The following is a 24,625-nucleotide window of genomic DNA, read 5'->3' as shown; positions in this document are numbered from 1 at the left end:
TAATGTGTTCAAGATGTACTCCCCAAATCTTAGAATTAGGAATGTTTCACTGGTGCTTGAAAAAATAACTTCAAGAATAAATAAAGTCTAATTTTACACAATAGGTGAACTTCTTACAGAACTCATTACCCCAAGAGAAGACAAAAGTCAGAAATAGTATGTTTGGGGAAAAATATAAATGTTCAGACCTTGATAACATGGATGGCAGCTATATCTCTTATGACATGTCAGTGAGAACTGCTGCTAAATCAGAGTTCTGAATTGGATGAATCAATAATATGACCCCAAATGCCCTTTTTAGGCTTCAATGCACGGGAAACAATATATACAAGATAATAAGACTACATTACATTTTGGTTCTAAAGGATGCTTTTTCTTTGTGTACTAACAAACTGTTATTTCTTTTTCTTTCAGTGGAGATAAGGGGTAGATATACCATTGACACAGAAGAAGATAAAAGGAGGAAGAATATAATATTGCTTATGCCTCCTAATACTGCTTACTTGGTTAGAAAAGATTATAAAATTCATAAAATAAAGGATATTGGAATTCTGACATTGGTACTTCATAGTTAAGTTTTGTAGGACAAAACTTGTACATGATAATTTGCTTTCGTCAGTATCAAAAAAACCAGAAAAAGGATTCACTGAGAGGTCACTGGTAGCAGGACTAGAAACCTGGTCAAACTAGGTCAAGTGAAAAGGAAAGAATACAAGGGAATTGCCAAAAAAACAAGAAGTACAACTGTATTTTACAGAAAATGAGAAACCTGCAATTTTTTTTACCATGGTCTGTGCACGTCAGCTACACTCTTTGCTAAGCGACTGCTCTGTTGCTCAATGCCCCATCTTGTAGCCATCAGCTTGACTGTACAGGATTTTACAACTTAAGTCTCATCCTCAGATAAGCAGAGTCTCTTGTAAGGATACTAACGTTCACTGAGATCATGTGCTGAAATACTGTGCTAAATGCCTATGAATATTATTTTTCTTAATTAGAAAAATTACCCTACAGGGCAAGTACATTTACAGATGACCAGTGAAGGAGTTAGAAGACAGACCCATCAGACTCCAGAGCTGATGTGCTCAAGTGCAAGATTAGATTACCTGCCAATAGGTAACTTGTTGGCACAGCCCAGCCTAAAGGGTTAGTTTCTCAGAGTCAGATATTCATTCTGGCCTCTACATCTGTGAATATACCTGTGTGCATGTGTGTGTATGGGAGTATGCAGGAGGGGAGGAGTGGTTACACGATATCTGTGAGACAGTAAAGGGCTGTATTGCCCAAACAGATGTTTTCAGATGAAGTGTGGGGAGATAATAACTGATGTATAGTAAATCTTTGACTTTTAGGAATTTATTATTTTTTCTTGTTTCAAAAATTTTATTTTTTTCTCATAGAAAAAATGTATTATAGGCATGAATCACATTATCATCTCAACAGTGTTCATGTAGATTTGTTCCTATTATCATAATCATAAAAATATGATTATAAATGTCTATATATAAGTTGCTCTCCTAACCTAAACTGAAGATCAGTAAAGAGGAAAAACATCTACTTCTACATTTCAGAAAAACATCTACTTCTGCTTCACTGACTATGCAAAAGCCTTTGACTGTGTGGATCACAACAAACTGTGAAAAATTCTTAAAGAGATGGGAACACTAGACCCAGGTTAGGGACAGGAGGAGACAGGGTGACAGAGGATGAGACAGTTGGATGGCATCAGAGACTCAATGGACACGAATTTGGACAAACTCCGGGAGATAGTGAAGGGCAGGGAAACCTGTGTGCTGCAGTCCATGGGGTCACAAAGAGTTGGACACGACTTAAGAGACTGAAACAACAACAACAGCTAAAAGAACTGCCTATTTAAGGAGTGTCTAAGAACATCTAAAAACAAGGGAGACAAAAAATGAGGATACTAGAGGAAAATTTAACAATGGATACCACAGCTACCACAATTTAATAGTAAACACAGCCTAAATCCTAGCCAGATTAACATAAAACCTCACACTAAAGGCCTATTTCAGTTCTGCTTTTACATAATTTATTATGTTCAGTTTTCAACACAAAATTGTAAGATATGCTAAAAGGCAAAATAAAGAAAAAAAAATCAGATTGAAGGAACAAAGCAACCACTGGATCCAGATTTATATATGGCAGATATTTCAGAATTATCAGACCAGGAATTTTAAGTAACTATGATTAACATGTTAAGAATTCTAATGAAAAAAGTGAACAATTTGCAAGAAGAGATAAGTAACATAAGCAAAGAGATGGAGACTCTAAGAAAGAACCAAAAGAAAATGCTAGAAATGAAAAACACTAACAGAAATGAATGTGTTTAATGGGTTCATCAGTAAACTGGACATGACTGAATGAAAGAATCAATGAGCTTGAAGATAAGGACAATATAAACTTACAAAACTGACTGGAAAGAGAAAAAAATGAAAAGAATGAAACAGAATATCCAAAAACTGAGAAAATTACAAAAGGAGAACATACATGTAATAGGAATGCCAGAGGAGAAAAAAGAGAGAAAGAGAAGAAATATTTGAAGTAATAATGCCATAGAAATTTCCAAAATTAATGACAACAACAATCCACAGATCTAGAAAGTTCAGAGAACATACTAAGCAGGATAAATAAATTAAAAACCTATATCATGAATGTTATATTCAAACTATAGAAAATCAAAGAAAAAATCTTGAAGTTGAGGAGGTAGGGGGGAATCTTATCAATAAAGGAACAAGAATAAGAATTATATAGGCCTTCTTTTCAAAAACCATGCAAGCAAGAAGGGACTGGAGTAAAATACTTTGCTTTTAAACAATGAAAAATCAGCTGCTTAGAATTCTGTATTCAGTAAAACTGCTTTCATCAAAAAGAGACTTTCTCAGACAAAAATTGAGGGAAAATGTTGCTAGCTTCAGAGAGAAGAAAATATGTCAAAAACTCATATATACAAACACACATATATAGCAAAGAGTGTTAAAGAAGGAATAAATGAAAGTAAAATAGAATCTTTTCCTTTTCTTATTCTTTATTAATCTAATAGATAACAGTTTGTTCAAAGTAATAACAGCAACAAAATATTTCGTGATCATAACTTATGGATAAGCTATGCTTCAAAAAACTAAGATCATAGCATTCAGTTCCACCACTTCATGGTATATAGGTGGGGAAAAAAATGGAAACATTGACAGACTTTATTTTCTTGGGCTTCAAAATCACTGCAGAAGGTGACCGCAGCCATAAAATTAAAAGATGCTCGCTCCTTGGAAGCAAAGCTATGATAAACCTAGACAGCGTACTCAAAAGCAGAGATATCACTTTGCTGACAAAGGTCCATATAGCCAAAGTTATGGTTTTTCCAGTAGTCATGTACAGATGTGAGAGTTGGATCATAAAGAAGGCTAAGCGCCGAAGAACTGATGCATTTGAAACCTGATGTTGGAGAAGACTCTTGAGAGTCTCTTAGACAGCAAGGAGATTAAACTAGTTAATCCTAAAGGAAATCTACCCTGAATATTCATTGGAAGGACTGATGCTAAGGCTCCAATACTTTGACCACCTGACATGAAGAGCCCACTCACTGGAAAAGACCCTGATGATGAGAAAGACTGAAGGCTGGAGGAGAAGGGGATGACAGAGGATGAGACGGTTGGATGGCATCACCAATTCAATGGATATGAGTTTGAGCAAACTCCAGGAGATAGTGAAGGACAGGGAAGCCTGGCGTGCTGCCAACCATGGGATCGCAAAGACTCGGGCATGACTGGGTGACTGCACAATAACAACAAGCTTATGGATAAGTGAAATAAATGATAACAATGCTTTAAGGAATGGGAGGGAAGATTTGGGACTACTCTGTTATAAGGTATTTGAAGCGCCCATGAAGTGGTGGTATAGTGTTATTTGAAAGTAGACTTGTCGTAGTTATAAATGTGTGTTATAATCTTTAGGGCAACTACTTAAAAGAGAAGTTGTAATTTATATGCTAAGATAAGAGAGAAAATGGGGTCATTATATAATGATCAATTAAAACCAGAGAAGGTAGATGAATAGAGGAAAGTAATAAAGAAACAAGGTCAACAAATAGAAAAGTCACAAGTATGGTTTACATTAATCCAACTTTATCAATAATCACTTTAAATGTATGTGGCCTAAATACACTAATTAAAAGACAAGAACTGTCAGAGTGGATCAAAAAGCAAGACCCAACTACATGCTGTCTACAAGAAACCTACTTTAGGTTTAGAAACATTAAAAGTGAAGGTATAGAGAAATATATACTGTGCCAGTATTAATCAAAAGAAAGCTGGAGTATCTCTGAATTTCAGACACAGCAATGAAAATTATAAGTGATAGAGAAGTGTTGTGTAATGTTCAGGCATACAGTCATGTTCGACTCTTTGCAATCCCAAAATGACAGGGGGTCCGTTCTCCAGAAAGACATTATGATCCTTAAAATGTATGTGCCTAATAAACAGGTGTAAGATTATATGAGGCAAAACCTGTTAGAACTGCAAGAATTCGTTATTTATTTTAATTCAAAGCTTACTCACAAATTCACTATTATAGAGACTTCAACATCACTCATTCAGTTACTAACAGAACGAGGAGGCAGAAAATCAGTAAAGATATAATTGAACAGGATAGTATCATCCATCAACTGGATTTAATTGACATTTATGGAATACTTCATCCAGTAACAGTAGAATGCATGGTCTTCTTAAGCTCAAAGGGAAGATTCACCAAGTTAGATCATACTCTAGGCCATAAAGCACACCTTAACAAATTTAAAAGAATAGATATCATAAGAAGTATGCTCTCAGACAACAATGAAATTAGATGAGAGATCATTAACAGAAACACAGCTAGAAAATCCTGAGATATTTGGAGATTAAACATCACACATAAATAATACAAAAATCAAAGAAGTCTCTGGAAATTAAAAAACTTTTTGAGCTAAATGAAAAAAAGACATCAAAATTTGTGGGATGCAGCAAGAGCAGTACTTAGAGAAAAATGTATAGCATTAAATGCATTAAAAATAAAAAAGAAGAGCCAAAATCAATCATCCAACTTAGGAAACTGGAAAAAGGAGAATAAATTAAGTCCAAAGTAAGAAGAAAAAATATCAAAGAAATTGAAAGCAGGAGAAAATAGAGAAAAATCAACAAAATTAAAAGCTTATTCTTTGAGAAGGGCAAAGAAATGGACAAACCTCTCGTCAGGGTAAAAAGAAAAAAAGAAGAGAAGACACAAATAATATCAGTAATGAAAGAGGGACCATTACAACTGAACCCATGAACAGTCAAAGGATAATAAAGGAATATTATGAACAACTCTATATCCACAAATTTGGTAACTTAGATAAAACGGAGCAATTCTTTGAAAGACACATTTACCAAAATTCATACAAGGAAAATAGGCCTATATTGATCAAAGAAGTTGAATAAATAGTTGATAACTTTCCAAGACAGAAAGCACCAAACCCACATAGTTTCACTGGTGAATAATACCAAATATTTAAGGAACAAATGATATCAGTTCTCTACAATTTGCTACAAAAAACAGACACAGAGTGAACACTTCCTAACTCATTTTATGAGGCCATCATTATACTAACACCAAAACTGCACAAATACATTATAAAAAAAGAAAGAGACCAACATTTCTCATTAACATAGATGCAAAATTCTCAAGAAAACATTAGCAAATCAAATCTAACAATATATAAAAAGTATTATACAACATGACTTAGTGGGATATACTTCAGGTTATTCAAGGCTGGTTCAACATTTGAAAATCAACTAATGTAATCCATCACGTCAACATATTAAAATATAAAAATCATATATAATATCAGCAGATACAGAAAAAGTATTCCACAAAATCCAAAATCCATTCATGATAAAACTCTTGGTATGGGGAATTTTCTCAACTTGGTAAAGAATACCTAAAAACAACCTACAGCTACGTTCATATATAATGGTGAGAAACTTGATGTCTTTTCCCTAAGAGAGGAACAAGGCAAGATGTCCCCTCTCACCACTTCTATGCAACACTGTACTGTAAGTCCTAGCTAATGCAATAACACAAGAAAAGGAAATAAAAGATGAACAGATTGGGAAGGAAGATACAGAAGGATCTTTTTTTCACAGATGATATGACCATTATGCAAAAAATTCCAAGGAATCACCAAAAGAACTGCTGGACCAAATAAGTGATTAAGTCAAGGCTGCAGGATGCAAGGTTAATATATGAAAGTCAACAGCTTTCCTATATACCACCAATAAACAACTGGAATTTGGAATTAAAAATACACTACCATTTACAAATGGATAGAGGAAGGGAGTGAAAGAGTGTTGGAGGAGGAAGAAGGAAGTGAAGATGGAAGGGAGGAAGGAAAAAAATTTAAGTCAAACAAAATATATATGAGATCCATAGGAAGAAAACTATAAAACTCTGAACAAGGAAACCAAAGAATATGTAAATAAATGAAAATGATAGTCTATATTCATAGATAGGAAGATGAAATATTGTTATGATGTCAATTCTTCCAACTCAATCTATAGATTTAGCCCAACCCCAATAAAAACCCCAGCATACTACCTTTTGAATAGCAACAAAATGATTCTAAAGTTTATATGGAGAGGCAAAAGACCAAAAATAGCCATCACTGTTGAAGGAAAAGGACAAAGAGGACTGATACTACTTGACTCACTAAAAAGTGACAGTAATCAAGACTGTGGTACCAGTGAAAGAATACACAAATATATGAATGGAACACAGCAAAGAGCCCAGAAAAAGACCCACACAAATAAAGTCAACTGGTCTTTGACAAAGGAGCAGAGGTAATCCAATAGAGAAAGGATAGTCTTCTCAACAAATGGTGCTGGAACAACTGCATACCCACATGAAAAAAAAAATCTAGACACTGACCTTGTATCTTTCACAAAAAATAACTCAACATAGATCTAATGTAAAATGCAAAACAGTTTGAGAAGATAAACAAGGGGAAAAATCTAAGTGGTCTCTGGTTTGCCAATGAGTTTTCAGATGTAACACCAAGAGCACAATCCATAAAAGAAAAAATTGAAAAGCTGGACTTCATTAAAAATTTCTACTCTGTGAAAGACACTGTTAAAAGAATAAAATGAAACCCACAAATGGAAGAAAATATCTGATAAAGGACTTATATCCAAAAATTTAAAGGAGCTCTTAAAACTCGACAATAAGAAAACAATCCTATGATAAAATGGATAAAGAACTGAACAGACATCTCAACAAAGAAGATATATAGATGGTGAATTAGCATATGAACTGATGTTTGACATTAGAGGTCATTAGACATTGCAAATCAAAACGGGATACCATTACATGCCTATTAGAATGGCTAAAATCTAAAACAGTGACAAATACTGGGGACAATGTGGAGCAATAGAAACTCTCATTCACTGTTTCTGGGAATGTAAAATGGTACAGCTACTGTTATGGACTCAGTGCTGTGTCCCCTCGAAATTGATACACTGAAGCTCTAACTCCCAGTGTGATGATATTCAGAAGTAAGGTCTTTGGGAAGGTAATTATGTTTAAATGAGGTGATGATTCAGGGCCCCAATGATGGGATTAGTGCCCTTAAGAAGAAGAAGAGACAACAGAGATTTTTCACTCTATCACATAAGGACACAGCAAGAAGGCAACTGCCCACAAGACAGAAGAGGACCCTTAAGAAGAACCAAGTTTGCTGGCGTTTTCATTCTGGACTTCCTAGCCTCCAGAACTGCAAAAAATGTTTTGTTTAAGCCACCCAGTCTGTGGTATTTTGTGACAGCAGCCTAAGGAGACTAACACAGCCACTTTGGAAAACAATTTGGCAGTTGCTTACAGAGCTAAACATAGGCTTACCATACAACTCAGCAATCCCTCTCTTAGGTCTTTATCCAAATTAGTTAAAAATTTACACCAACCCAAAAACCTGCACATGAATGTTTATACCAGCTTTATTCATGATTGCCAAAACTGAAAGCAGCAAAGACGTCCCTCAACAGGTGAATGGATAAACAAACTGTGGTACTTCCAGTGTTATCAGCAATAAAAACAAACGAGCTGTCAAAACACAAAAAGACACAGAGGAATCATTTATTTTAAAAAAAAAGCAATCAGAAAAGACTTCATAACATGTGATTCCAACTATCTGACATTCTAGGAAGCAAAATCATAAAGACAGAAAAATCAGCGATTGGCAGAGATGGTAGGTAAAGACAGGAGTGAACAGGTGGAACATGGAATTTTTAGGGCAGTGAAACTATTCTGTATGAATATGTAATGGCTGATTCAAGACATTATGCATTCAGCAAAACTCACAGAACTATACTACAGGAAGACTGAACCCCAATGTAAGTTATGGACTTTAGTTAATAATATGTATCAATATTGGTTTATCAATTGTAACAAATGTACTGCATCAGAGCAAATGTTAATAATAGGGGAACTGGACCATGGAGGGAGATAAGGGGAGGAAAAAGAGCAAACATTGTACTTTCTAATAAATATTTTTATAAACCTAAAACTTCTCTAAGAAATGAAGTCTATAAATTAAAAAATACAGCCATTGAAAGCAGACTAAAAGAATACACACTAAAATAATTTAAAAATTATTTTAAAATAATTATTTCAAGTAGAATGAATAAATTAAGCATTAAGAGAACAACAATATGATCCAAATGAAATTATATCCAGAAAATTCTAATTGCTGGTACTTTATCCAGTTAACACAATCTCTAATCCTAAAAAAGGATTGTTTTATATTAAAAAAGTTGTTTTATATTAATTAAAAATCATGCTACCTCCTCTTGGTGTTGTTTTCTAGAGAGAACAAATGAAGAAAATGCATTAAAAATTAAAAAAGAGGTATCATAGAAACTATTAAAGATTATTAATGATGAGAAAAGATAAGATGTTTCCTTTGAATGAAGAGGGAGTTAGGCTTGGGAAGGATTCAATGAAACCTCTAACTAACTAATGAAGGCTAACCTTATCACAAATTACAAGCACAAAGAGAGTGTTCTATTAAATCAAAGGCTTTTTCAGTCGAACTGGAAGGCTACGTGGGGAAGCAGCTTAAATTCAATAAAGTATGAGTCACAGGTTATCCGAAACCTCTTCCCTGGGAAGAAACTTGTTCTATCTGGAGGTATTTAATTTCTGCATCAGTGTAGATACTTTTAAGTTCACGACCTTAAGAATTTTCTGGTCAATATTGATACGAAGGCTATAATTTGATATGAGTAGAAAAACAGCTTTCTCTTTCTTCTATGGCAAACAGACACAAAACACTTGCCCTTATATATAATAGTTCCTTTTTGCTAATTGATAGAATTTTAAGGCTTAAAAGAAATCAGAGATAATCAAGCCCCTTTATTTACTGTCTCCAGACTCTTGTTAATAAAACAAAACAACTCTTAAAATTAACAACACGAATCCTTTATTGAAATGGCTTTCATGCATTAATAGACCTCAGCCATTCACTTAAGCCCATCTAAGTAGCTTGATCAGATTTCATTAAAATAATGTATGATTTCTTTAATTCCAACATGACTTAGCTATAGATTTATTTCATATTGAACTTAAAAAAAAAATGGATTCAAGAACAGGTGTCTCAGGCTAGATTTGGGGCTGCATAAATAAGCTTTGTGTTAGGGGATGATAAGAATACATTTAAAATTTTAATTGAAGGAAGCCAGGCACCAGAGGCAAAGAGCGCGCAATTTTTTTAAATGCTAAATAAAGCCAGCTGCCAAAAAGGGCAAGCTCACTGAGATTACAGCTGTTCACTATCATGCAACAATAATACAAAAGCTCTCTATTTCTTGAGGTCTGTCTTATCCACTTGGTGGACTATGGCCTCTGCACATCATTTCTGTACCCTGGGGTTAGGTTACCATAGCATGGCATAAAACTATTCAAAGTGAAGGAAAAGTGACTTTTTGCATATCTACCATTTAATATTACCTATATTCATATCTCTTCTAATTAATTTAGGAGATTGAAAATATGTGTTGTCTCTCATTCCATTAACAAAAGAGACTGTAAAATAACAAGTAAGGGGGAAAAAAAGAGCCTGAGCTTTTCACCTTCTCCTTATTTCTGGTAGTCACTAATCAAACCACAGAAAGGAGAAAGGACAGCAGAATAAGAAATAGCCTTTCAAAAATTCCACAAATCAAAGTCTTTTTTTTAAGTAGCTCTTACCTGTGGTCCCTGTTACAAATTAAACTAGTTAAACATGGAATTGAGTAACAACATATTATGCTTTATACTAAAAAAGCAATAACTTTAAAATGTTAGTTTGCTCTTGACAACAGATAATTTTCTCAAAATACAGCTTGTGGAATCATTTATTTCCCTGTTATTTTAAAGAATGACATAACAAGATAGAGGGTTCAGGCTGTTTCTTAGCCACAATGCAAAGATTTCATTCAAACTTTTCCCAAATGATTCTTTTCCCTCTTTTTCCTTTAATCTGCTCAGCATACTCTAAAGACCCAGGCAATTCATTTCAATGAGATAGAACTGCAAGGCAGTCTATAAGAAATGGTATGGCAAATGGATCAATTTACATAAGAGTTTTCTTATGCATCTTTGGCCACTCCTGATTTTATTCAAATACATAGATAATTCTCCTACTAAAACAGAGAGAAACATGTTTAAATAGTTAAGGACATATTACAGTTGTTATAGTAAAATATGTATTAGTCTTTTTGTTAAACAACTGAAAATGCTATTGAATATAGTTTTATATAAAACTAATTCTAAACATCTATATCAACATAGAACATAGAAACTACAATCGCTATTTATCACTAACGTATATTTCTTTTCAGGCTGAAAAAAAAAGTTCAAAGAAGAGATTTCATTTAATCAAATGAGAAACATTTAAATTATCCACAGCAGACCAGCAAACAGTGATTTGTCCATATATACATTAATTAGTTCAATACTAACATATTAATATTAATGACCCAGAAAAAGAAGGAGCTTAAAGCTATTATCAGATTTTAAAAATGTCACAAATATAGACATAACATTTACTATTCATATAATGGATACCAATCTGCACATACTACAAAATTAGGGAATCTTTACGCCTCCCTTGCCTTTATTTTTGGCGTCTGGAATACTGTTCAACTGACATGGAGCAATTTACCCTTTTTTCTCTTTGAAAAAATTCCCCCATATCCAACCATTTGATTAATAATTTAACGCCATATTCTAAATTACGTTAGCAGAAAATGCACCTCTTGATGTAGTTTAATACGTTCATGTGTGTTTAATTTAAAAAGTACAAATCTTTCAGAGTGACATTCATTGTTTATATTCTTGGCACTATTTATAACACAGGGTTGAGTAATAACAACAATGTCAATCCTATGTCATATCCTCAATTTAATTAAAACACTTCCTAACAAGTAATTCTATATTAACTTAATTACTTTTGCTGATATTCTTCAAAAGCATGGTTACATTTATTTATTGTTTGCCACAAACCATTGCTAATGAATTATAAAGTTATGTGTTGAATTCCTATAAATACAAAACCTAGCAATTACTCTGAATGTAAACACTGATTTTCAGTTTTACCTATTCAATGACAGTAGTGAATGAATGTAAAATGTAAGGTTTTATTTAACTAAAGCACAAACATTTTCAGACCTTTATAGCTGAAAAAATAACTGCATCTAAGCATCTTCTATCAAATTTGTTTTGGAGTCCCTTGAGAAACACAACATAATTAGCTATCCAACTGATTTTTCAGTCACATTCTACTAAACTGAGAAGCAGATGGTTTAATGCTCTCTTCCACATAACTCAGCAAATCACGGGCAGAAGGGGAAACAATGCCCAAGAGTTCTGATACTTGGGCACTGCTCTAAGTAAGATATAATAGGCACAGAGCATTAAAAAAAAATACATCATTCCAAGCACTTCAAGTGTGCAGAATTCTACATCTAAGATTTCTGGTCATTTTACAGCTTTTCCAAGACCAGTTCAAATGCCATTTTTTTTTCATTATTTTGGCTGGACTGACTGTACTTCCCAGTCTTGGGAAGGTTTGTACCCTGGTTTCTTATAAGCCACTAACCACATGTTGCCTCATGAAACACATTTTGAAAAATGTTTGTGTTAATCTGTTATTTAGACTGAAAGCTTCTTGAGAACAGGGACTCTGTCTTAATTATTTACACTGAGATTGGCAAAATTTTCAGGTTCTGAGGTCAGACTGGGGATTTCTTATTATCTCTGGCAAATGATTAATCTATATAAAATGTGAATAATGATGGCACCTATCATAAAGGTTTATTGTGAATATTAAGTAAATAACATATTCAAAGTTCTTAAGCACTGTTACGTAGTAAGGTTCACTAAATGTTAGCTATTGTTGTATGTAATATTGTTTTCATAATACCTGAACTGAGGAAGTATTCCATAAATATTTACTGAATCAAAGATATCCAAAGAGACAGACATACACATATAGCTGAGATCTCATATGGGAAAATGCTTTAGTCCATAAAGTACTTTTAAACTTTGCTATTTTTTAAATTAGCATTTTTTCAGTATAACAACAATTAGGCCATCATATTTTAAAAACATTTTCCAAATATTACCATGCCTATGATCTCATGTGCTCTGCATCAAGAGCCTGTGAATCATATAGATTAGGCTATATTTCCTTTAGTTGATATAACTGGAAATGGAAAGTAAAATTTTTCAAGGTTCATTTTGCTTAGTAGTAGTAGTTTAGTTGCTAAGTCGTGTCCGACTCTTTCGACCCCACAGACTGTAGCCTGCCAGGCTCCTTTGTCCACGTAATTCTCCAGGCAAGAATACTGGAGTGGGTTGCCATTTCCTTCTCCAAGGGATCTTCCTGACCCAGGAATCGAACTTGGGTCTTCTGCATTACAGACAGATTCTTTACCGACTGAGCTATGAGGGAAGCTACCTCATTTTGCTTACAGGTGATTTAATTAAAAAAAAAAAAAAGGCTCCACAACAACTGAGTAACAATTATTGGCTAGGCATTATTAGGTAAAAAGGGGACAGAACAAATCAGACAAGAATCTCAAAAAAGTCACAACATACTTAAATAGACAAGTAAACAATCTATTTAAAGACTATATTCTTAAGTGAGAACATGAGGTCAACTGGAGAGAAAGATCACAAAGGCAGTGATACTAAAAGATAAACAGGATTTCATGGGATGAAAGAGGAAAGATTTCTAGAAAGAATAAGTATGTTCCCAGCATAAAATAAAAGTGCACAGAACTTTGAAGGAATAAATTTGTAGTTGGGCTGATGAGACCAGGAATCCAGGGCAAATTTTGAGAAGTGGGTAGTACAAAAGAAGGAGCTTAATTTTATGCTTTCTAAATAAGGAGTTAATATGCATCTGTCTAGAAACTGCACAGCCGTGGAACTTTTTAAGAAACAAAGTCATGTTTAATTTTGGAACTATCACTCTGCTGGCAGGCTGGAGAATGGATTAAAAGGGGATAGCTTCTGAAAGCAAAGGGGATAGTTAGGAGACAGAGAGAGATTAGGGATATGAAGATAACTTAGAGATAAATATACTTCACTATGACCTAGCAACACACTTCTAGGCACATGTACAGCTTTCCAATCAATATGTTGCAAAATATTTGACAGAAGATAAAAACTTAAGGAGTAAAGACAGATATAAAAAGAACAGAAGAGAGAGAGAGTGCAGAAATAGATCCATACATTGTCAATAGATTTTTGACAAAGGCACCAAGATGATTTGATACTGAAAGGCCAGTTTTTCAACATGTAAGTCTGGAACAACGGATAACATATAGAAAACAATAAACCTCAACCCTTACCTCACACTTCACACAAAAATCAATATGAAAGGGATCACAGACATAAACATAAAAGCTAAAAGCATAAGGCTTCTGGAAGAAAACATAAAACAATATCTTCGCAATCTTAAGATAGGCAAAGATTTCTTAGAACACAAAACGCACCAATTTATATAGTCACAGAAAAAAAATCAATTACCTGGATTTTAGTAAAGTTAAAAATTTTGATCTTCTAAAGATACTATTAAGAAAATGAACACTGAGAGAAAATATTTGTAAATTATGTTTCTGATAAAGAATCTGTATCTAGAATACACACACCCCTCCTATAAGTTAAAAATAAAAAGTAAATATAACCCCATTTTAAGAATTAGAAAAGACTTGAACAGACTGAGGTGTTGGTTGCATTATCAAAACTCATTGAATTATACATTTAAGATCTGTTTACTATAAATTGTTTATATCTCAAATTAAGAAGTACATGAAAAAGACCAAAGAAAATGTATTCACAAATTTACAATGGTTGAAACTATATATCTGGTAATTATTATCTTAGAGTAGGAGTCAGCAAACTTTTTTTGTAAAAAGCTACAGAGTAAACACTTAACTAACGCTTTGCAGCCAGATGGTCTCTACTGCAACTATTCGACTCTGCCACTGCAGTATGAAAGCGGTCATAGATAATATGTTAACAAATGGATGTGGCTGTGTTCTAGTGAAACTTTATTTGCAAAACAGGTGGAGGGCTAAGTTTCTCTGAGGACGACTGCCTCCTAGCCTCATTTTTAGAGTATAAGATTTTATTTGTAACACTCCGCCATAGAGAACTCTGTGGCTTTGCCATATGTCATCATCTCCCAGGTGGTAATACGGGCAGGAAAAACATCTTCTACACACAGTATGATGTGGAAAAGTTTGATAAGCACTGCCCTAGAGAAACTAACACATATGAACAAAGAGACATACACAAAGGTATTCAAAGATATATCTGTTTATAATGGCAAAAACATGAATAATTTAAATGTCCATCAATGTGGGAATCATGATACAAAGGTACAACAGACACAGTAGGTGAATGAACTAAATGTCCACTTATTAACATATATATAATACAAATGGGAGCTTCTAAAATGGTCATTCATGACAAGCCATAAGATAATAATCTTTCCTCTGAAACAGATCTACTACATCCCTTTAAAACGCAGATACCATATTCTTAAAAGACTATCTGACCTTCTAGAGTCAATCCAGGTACTACTGGCTAGACATTTCCAAAGGATGCTGCATATGGACTGCTCTATATATTCTAACATCTAAATTTGTGTTAGTCGCTCAGCATGGGTGGCACCATGGTTGGTACTGAATATAATCTAGAAAAAAAGGGGACACAGAATGCAAGGTCTACTTTTGTCAATCCTATTATTAGGTATTCTGAACCACATGGATCAAGACTGACAAGATGTGGCAGTAGAAGCAGTATTCTTAATATTAAATGAATCAATTAATTCTTGATTCCCTTAGTATTACCTACTTATTAGCGCTCCAAGACAGCATGTTTTATTCCACATCCGCTCGGAGAGCTAAAGAACTAATAGAAGACTAATGTTTTGTCAGGGAAGTTGTGACTGGGGTCAGCGATGGCTTTAGCTAAGAAGGCAACACAGTCCCCCAAATTAAAGGGAAAAAGGTTAGGTCTCCTTGACAGGAGCATATTTCTAGTCCCTAATCAGCCTAGACACTGGAATTTCATTGGGCCAATGAGATAAAACCCAGAGGAATGGAGGAATGACATTCAATTGGGCTGGGACTGCAGTGGAGCTAAACTGGTTCTCAGTGAGAGGATGAGCAAAGGAGGGGGTGGATGTCTTCACCTTGCTCCTCTATCATAATTTCCCTCTTCTCTTTTTATTTACATTTCTGAACGAGTTTCACAAAAAGCCATCAAATGCTTCTAAGTTTCATTAATGTTGGTTGTTAAATTTTCTTAAAAGAAGCCCTGCTGAAATCCCATGACCCAATTAGGCTATTCTGCTTTGTTCCCATAAAACCAAAGTGATAGTAACAACAAACAGGGTGATTTGGAACATATAAAGAACTGTTAAAGACAGTATCACTTTGAATCCTCATAATGACTCTGTAGGGTACATAGAACCAGTCTGGATTCCAAGTCAAAGACACTGATCTGTTCCTATAAACTATGCCCTTCTCCATTCCTTAAAGGCCCAGCTTACGCTCCCAGTTCAGCTCAGTTCAGTCACTCAGTTGTGTCTAACTCTTTGCAACCCCATGAACCGCAGCACGCCAGGCCTCCCTGTCCATCACCAACTCCCAGAGTTTATCCAAACTCATGTCCATTGAGTCAGTGATGCCATCCAACCATCTCATCCTCTGTCGTCCCCTTCTCCCTCTGTCCTCAATCTTTCTCAGCATCAGGGTCTTTTCAAGTGAGTCAGCTCTTCACATCAGGTGGCCAAACTATTGGAGTTTCAGCTTCAACATCAGTCCTTCCAATGAACACCCTGACTGATCTCCTTTAGGATGGACTCGTTGGATCTCCTTGCAGTCCAAGAGACTCTCAAGAGTCTTCTCCAACACCACAGTTCAAAAGCATCCATTCTTCTGCGTTCAGCTTTCTTTATAGTTCAACTCTCACATCCATATATGACCACTGGAAAAACCATAGCCTTGACTAGACGGACCTTTGTTGACAAAGTAATATCTCTGCTTTTTAATATGCTGTCTAGGTTGGTCATAACTTTCACTCCCAGTGATGTCTTTAATACTTCAGCCAGAAAGTTTCTTGGATTTCTGATGACCCACAAAATTCCAAACCTTTCTTATGGCACTTAACATATCCTACCTTTGTCACATTTACAGATTTCTGTGTTTTAACATACTCAATGCAAGTTCCTAAAGGGCAGAGGATGGATCTTATTCCCTTTAGCATCTAGAAACACTCAAATTTTTACATGATGACTAATGCACTTCCCTGCTTTTGAAGGTGACTCACGTATGTATAATTCCACTACAGACGATGGCCTATTATTATTTCTGACTCCATGGAATTAGTCTACAATCTATAAAAACCAATGGAAGAGAGAGAAAGAAATTCTAGATTTCTATCATACTTAGAGCTCTGGCACATAAAACTTGCCAAAAAGGTTAGTAGGCATTTAGCTTTCTTTAGCATTTCAACAATTATCTTAATTATAGAATCATTCTAAACTTGAATGTGATCTACAGACTGTAAACAAATAAGACTCTTATCACAATGTAATCAATTGATTGCATTTTAAAGAGAATATGAGAGGGAGAAGAAGAAAGAGAGCCAGGGGACTAAGAGCTCATATTAGAAAAAAAGAGTCTTTACTTTATGAAAAGATTTCCTTTGGAATTCTTTACATAGTCCCACTGGAATATTTAAAACATAAGTTAATTATAACAATTCAATTTACAGCAAATTTTAAGAACACACTTTTAACATAAAAGGTGTATAAGTACTTACAAAAACACTGATAATTTCTGATACAGGTATCAAGGTCGGGGCCAGACGTTCCCACAGGAAATTTAGAGAGCCTGGATTCTATTTTTAGCAAACTTGGGTAGGTTCTAAAGAGACTTAAGAGGATTTTTCAAAAACTTTTCCAATGAAAGTATTTCCACTCCACAATGACTTCTGATGCTAATTGTGTATTGCTGCTTCCTAAATCATACCTCTTTTCATCTCTGAACTCATTCTGCCGGATCTTTGTACAAAAGGGACAGGATATATTGCTAAAAACAATTCATTCTTAGCAACAGACCATTTAAAAAAATTGAAAATTTAGTAAAAGTGCCTCACACAGCTTGCAGGGTAACAGTCAAATTGGACCAGGATACAGAAGAGATGCCTGCAATGCAGGAGACCCGGGTTCAATTCCTGGGTCAAGAAGATCCCCTGGAGAAGGAAATGGCAACCCACTCCAGTATTCTTGCCTGAAGAATCCCATGGACAGAGGAGCCTGGCAGGCTACAGTCCATGGGGTCGCAAAAGTCGGACATGACTTAACAACTAAACCACCACCACCACAAAAGAGATGGGTTTTGTTTTTTTATTACATTTATTGTGTGTTGGTCAAGTGGTTGACATTGTGTAAATAATCCAGAAGATCTAGGCCCTGCTGCCATCTGTAATCGCCTTCAAGATAAGATAAATAGCTAAAAAAATGCAAATATACTGGGTTGGCCAAAAAGTTCATTGGGGTTCTTCTGCAAGATGTTAGGGAAAATGTGAACAGACCTTTTGGCCAACGCAACAGAACGGTACTGCTTTAAGTTTTCCTCAAAATGCTCTCAACAGCAAAGGAGGGTAAACTTCTACTACTAAGGATATGAAGGCTGGACTAAACCTATGGATTGAATTTGATGCTTCATCAAAATTATATATCCTGTTTGTTTTATCATCTGAAAATGATTTAGCTTACATACTAGCAAATAAAATTGGCAGTGCAGAAAAATGTACCCTGTTTATCCTGGCAGTTTGCAAACCTCTGACTCACTTTCTCTATGTTTACTCATATCTCAACATAAGAAGCATTTGTAGGACAAATATGGAAATAAACATCGACAGCCATGTTTAAGATGTGGGCGCACTCTGGGCAAAACTGTTGTGTGGACAAAGCTTCAGCTCTCTATTCCTGTATTTCGTAACTATAAATAAGATACCATAGATTTCTTTCTCTCCACAGGTGGGAAGCTGAAGATAAAGAAGGTATCAGAGGGAAAGGTAATTTGAGTTCTTCTGAGATACACATATATTCTAACTGGCATTTTTTATTCCTGAGACAAAAATCTTCCTTTCTTTTGTGGACCATGAACAGCAAAAGAAGTCTTGCAAAGGATGAAATGAAAGTCTTTATGTACCTGCAAATGACATGTGTTTAAGTCAGTAGTTGTCAAAAGAGTAGAGTGCAGGGCAGAGAGACCTATTAGAATCTTGAAGTAGGGATAGTTAGCTCAGTCTTCAGATCATCTCCCTGTACCACCTTCCCGTTTCCAAAGACACAGCCAATTTTAAAATCACTAATTATAGCGAGCCACTGTTATAGGTAGGAGTATACCTTCTATCTCAGGTATAATGGTATAGAAAAAATATTAAGGCAGCTGCAGAGAGACTATCTGACTGGTCCAGAATTTTACTATGTTTAATTGGTGGGTTTATTAAGCAGAGTGAGTCTAGTGCTTAGAGGTTATTCTCAGAAGTTATTTCTCCTCTCTGGATCTCTTTCAATTTTTCCATGTAACTTCATAATTTTAAAAGGGAAAACTGTCTATGAAGTCCTTATAAAGGCTTAGTTTTCATCTCAGAATAAAGGATAACTTTTTTCCTTTTGCAAATTATAATCTAATAATATCTTCCATTACAACATTTTTGTTTTAAAACTTGGGGACCAAACACAGACAATGAAAAGAAACTGTGTGAAAATCATCTTAATACCTTTTATAGCTCTTAATCACTTTCCTTTATGACTGCTGCTACTGCTGCTAAGTCTCTTTAGTCGTGTCAGACTCTGTGTGACCCCACAGATGGTAGCCCACCAGGCTCCGCCGTCACTGGGATTCTCCAGGCAATAACACTGGAGTGGGTTGCCATTTCCTTCTCCAATGCATGAAAGTGGAAAGTGAAAGTGAAGTCGCTCAGTCCTGTCCGACTCTTCGCGACCCCATGGACTGCAGCCTACCAAGCTCCTCCGTCCATGGGATTTTCTAGGCAAGAGTACTGGAGTGGAGTGCCATTGCCTTCTCCTTTATAACTACAGTCCCATAAAAATGGGTAGGGAGAAAAGTATTGAATATCATGGGCTTTATTAAAGCAAATCTGAGGTTCAGAAGTGATAATTAACTGCTTAAGTTCAGAAGGCTAAAAACTACAGAACTGAGATCAGACACAGTTAAACTCATAGACCAGTACCTCTCCTCTTCCTCACATTACCTAAACAGAGAAATAAAAGATATTTTTGCAGCACAGTTCAGTTCAGTCACTCAGTCGTGTCCAGCTCTTTGCGACCCCATGAACCGCAGCACGCCAGGCCTCCCTGTCCATCACTAACTCCTGGAGTTTACCCAAACTCATGTCCATTGAGTCAGTGATGCCATCCAACCATCTCATCCTCTGTTGTCCCCTTGTCCTCCTGCCCTAAATCTTTCCCAGCATCAGGGTCTTTTCAAGTGAGTCAGCTCTTCGCATCAGGTGGCCAGAGTATTGAAGTTTCAGCTTCAACACCCAAGACCAGTCTCCTTTAGGATGGACTGGTTGGATCTCCTTGCAGTTCAAGGGACTCTCAAGAGTCTTCTCCAACACCACAGTTCAAAAGTATCAATTCTTCTGTGCTCAGCTTTCTTTATAGTCCAACTCTCACATCCATACATGACCACTGGAAAAATCATACCCTTGACTAGACGGACCTTTGTTGACAAAGTAATGTCTCTGCTTTTTAATATGCTGTCTAGGTTGGTCATAACTTTCCTTCCAAGGAGTAAGCGTCTGTTAATTTCATGGCTGCAATCACCATCTGCAGTGACTTTGGAGCCCAGAAAAATAAAGTCAGCCACTGTTCCCACTATTTCCCCATCTATTTGCCATGAAGCAATGGGACCGGACGCCATGATCTTAGTTTTCTGAATGTTGAGCTTTAAGCCAACTTTTTCAAGCAAGCAGCAATCTATCTAAACATACACTTAAATCAGATACCTCTAGGCCATTAAATTTTTTCATATTTATAAACACTGTTTCTTACTAGTCATTATTTTCATTTAAAAGAAAGTTTTTCAATTAGATTTATCAAATTAAGTAATTCAGTTCAATTTATGACAATGAAAGACAAGAGAAGGAAATGCAAAACACCCAAATGGTTTAATTGCTCATCTGAATATGAAGGGAAAAAAATAATGGAGGACTGAGTTTAAATGGCTTAAGTTCCCTACTGCTAAATCAGTGTATTCAAGAGTAAATAGCAACTAGAAAAGTATCTTGGAAACAGGTAGTCATACATAGCCTAAAACAGTCAACAAAATTTAACAGATCAATTACTGTTGAAAGAGACTTCGAACTATTAAATGCCAAGATTCCCATTCTAAATTATCATAAGGAATCTATTTGGAAGAATCAAGTCTACTACATGTAGTTCAGGTTTAGGAAACATTTTGCAATATAGAAAAATAACTGACCATTTTATCAACAACTTTAGAACTGACATAACAGCTATAGGTAACAAGGAAAGATAATTATTTTCAATTGGAAGCATAATTTTTATATTTTGCTTCACTAAACCAAATTTTTGGAGAAGGAAATGGCAACCCACTCCAGTATCTTCCCTGGGAAATACCACGGACAGAGGAGCTTGGCAGGATATAGTCCATGGGATCACAAAGAGTCAGAAACGACTTAGCAACTAAACAGCAGCAAACCAAATTTTACTACAAAGGATATGGTTTCATATACAAATACAAAAAAATGAAGGGGAAAAACAAAGAATTCAACTTACAACACGGTATGATTTGGCTATTCAAATGATCAAATGTGCATACTAATTACTATACTGGTGACAGATTTGCACAGAAATCACCAAATTCCACCTGCAGGCACATCGTATCAAGTGAGTACAAACAGTAATAATTTCATGGCAGTCGTGTCATAATATCCTATAAATCTTTGTACAAGTCAGAACAATAACAGATTTAGTTGACTTATGGTTAACTGAAGGATTAATGTCAAAGAGCTTATTAAAATTCATTCTGATTTCTCTAATTCTATAAATAAGCTCCTCCAAAAGTACATATATAGATAGTGTATATAAACAGACATAGAAGTGGATGGCAATCATACTTTTCATAAAAATTAAAGTATTCCAGGTTCTAAAATAAACCTCTTCTTTTGGATATAAGATTAGCATTTAAATTATTTTACTTATAATAAATTCTGAAAGAACATTGAAAATAACTACTAGTTTAATTAAAGATGTCCAACAGGCGTAGGTTAATTCATTAGCATGAAGAAAGATGTATGATTTTATACAGTATCTGTAGTGAAAAAAGCAAAGATATATTTAATTAAAATTATACTTCTATGATACCATGATAAAATGATTTCTTTAATCAGGGACAGCAAATGACTAAGAAGAAAATACCACTGGTAACTCTTCAGTACCTAAAATTATATGAAAGATTCAGGAAAAGTTACAGGATAGAGGGAGGAAAGAGGATAGTTATTAAATTCATCATACTATTTAGTTCCCAGACATTAAAGACAGTTCTATGCTTCTAATCATTATTCTGCTAGGTAAGGCATTTGACAATAGCGTGCTAGGAAGGACTTAGACTGGAGGTGGTAGAGTGAATGTATTAACCAGAGTTCTGTCACTTATAAGCTGTGTGATTGTGGATAAGCCACTTAGTATCTACCAGGTCTTAGAGTCCACATAAAAAAAGTAAGGATGATTTTGAGAGTCTGTTTAACTGTAACATGAAGAAATTCTGAATGTTTCAAATTCAAGCCTTTTCATCAAAATATTTTATTGGCGTATAGTTGCTTCACAATGTTATTTTTTGCTGTACAGCAAAGTGAATTAGCCATATGTGGACATATAACCCCCTTTTTTGGATTTCCTTCCCATTTACATCACAACAGAGCATTAAGTAGATTTCCATATGCTATACAGTAGGTTCTCATTAGTTGTCTATTTTATATATATATATATATATACATACACTTTTTTTTTCTATTTATTTTGGTCATCTTTATTGGCTGTCAATAGCACTTTATAATTTCCAGCGTAACAGTCGTCCTTAGCTTTTGTTAATTATTATTCCTGAGAACATTATATTTTTTGTGCAAAAGCAACTACATTTTCTAACTATTGCTTTTAGGTGCATAAAAATACAATTGACTCTTTTCCAATAATATCATGTCTACTATAACAGGTATTGTTCAAAGTAAAGTGAAAGTCTCAATCATTCAGTCATGTCCAATTCTTTCCGACCCCATGGATTGTAGCCCACCAGGCTCCTCTGTCTATGGAATTCTCTGGGCAATAATACTGGAGTGGGTTGCCATTCCCTTCTTCATATTTTATATCTTTAACCTTCATGTTCTGTAGTTGCTACTACAGACTACAAAATATATAAGGAAGGCTTACACTCAAACAAACCAAATAACTACTTGTAGCATATTGGCACGGCCAACTTATATACTAAATTGGTAAGTCTAGTGAGGCTAACTTTTCACTTTTTTAATTAACTGACTGCTACTCATAAAGTTCAGTCAGTTCAGTCACTCAGTCCTGTGCAACTCTTTGCGACCCCACGAACCGCAGCATGCCAGGCCTCCCTGTCCCCCTCTCCTTTGAAACAGTGAAACTTATTTTTTGCAGGCTATATGCTTCCACAATCAAAGAAGCTTGAAACTGAACTAAGTACACAAAATGAACAAGTTAGCCACAGTGAGACTGATAAGAGTTGCTTTTCCTGTATCTTTCTAACCTTGACACCTAATCTGTGTGTACCAGCTATAAACCACAGACCAGATCAATGGAAGCGCACATGTGTTCAGTCGCTCAGTCATGTCTGACTCTTTGTGACTCCATGGACTGAAGCCCACCAGGCTCTTCTGTCCATGGGATTTTCCAGGCAAGAATACCAGAGTGGGTTGCTATCTCCTCCTCCAGGAGATTGAATGTCTCCTGTGTCTCCTGCACCAGCAGGCAGATTCTTTACCACTGAGTGACCTGAGAAGCCGGATCAATGGAAGAGGAAACCTCAAAACTAAAGCTCAGCTAAATTTTAGATTAGAGGTTCACTTTAAAATTTGAAGTGAGCTACAAAGAAAAAACAAATGCTGATATACAGAATAAGGCTCCTAAAGAAGACAAAATTCATATCACAAGATGATATTTTAAATCCATAAAGGACATTTTATAGAGTAACTTAAAGCATTTTATAGAAGAAATTACCCAATTAACTTTCTTGACACTTCTGTGAAGTATTACCTGTATTTCTCAAAGGAGGCAAAAAGAAACAAAGGAACTAAAGTTACTCACTTTGCCAATGACATAGCTTCTTATTTCACATCTAGTGTTTTAACGTTGTGTGAAAAAAGGTGCTCAGCTCCATAAGAAATTATATTAATTGAAATGTCTCAGCATTTTGAAAAATATTAGACTTCTCATAAGATGTGAGTGCAGAGATAGTGTACTGACTTACTACGCATTTCACCTAATCACTTAGTTCCGTATATGTCACACTGTTGGCACTCAATGAATATAGGCTATTAAAGACATCTAACAATTACTTGAGCTCATATGTCAGGTACTGTGCTAAGTGCGTTATACATATTAGTACATTTAATCCTATCAACAACTCAAAGAGGTAAGTAAATTGTTACTCTTTATTTTACAGATGAGGAAATGAAGTCCTAGGTTAAGTTTACTTGCCCAAGATTACAAAAAGATACAGCAAAGATTTTAACAAAGGCAGCCCAACTTTGGACCTTATTTAAAGATCATCACTGTAGAAGAGACTAGTGGTAAGAAACTCTATCTATACTCTATCCCTTCTATCACCAAGTCCTTGGAGAGAAATTTCTTGCTCATCTTTGCCTCTCTTCTCATGCCTAGCATTGTACCTTAAACACATTATTCCTCATTGAATGTTTCCTGAATAAAATTAAAATCACATAAATAAATTAGGCTTCATTG

The 24,625-nt window shown here is 35.2% G+C and overlaps 1 protein-coding gene across 50 annotated transcripts in view; it reads right to left on the bottom strand.

The window, feature by feature from the left end:
• FUT8 (fucosyltransferase 8) overlaps positions 1–24,625 on the bottom strand; it is a 367,612-nt gene that overhangs the window by 103,703 nt on the left and 239,284 nt on the right. The gene's annotated exons all lie outside the window — the stretch shown is intronic.

Source organism: Giraffa tippelskirchi, chromosome 7, assembly GCF_054371585.1.
Source record: "Giraffa tippelskirchi isolate mGirTip1 chromosome 7, T2T-mGirTip1v1.2.pri, whole genome shotgun sequence".
Lineage (NCBI taxonomy): Eukaryota > Metazoa > Chordata > Mammalia > Artiodactyla > Giraffidae > Giraffa > Giraffa tippelskirchi.
Note: the sequence above shows the minus strand (reverse complement) of the source record. Positions and strands in the feature narration are given on the sequence as shown.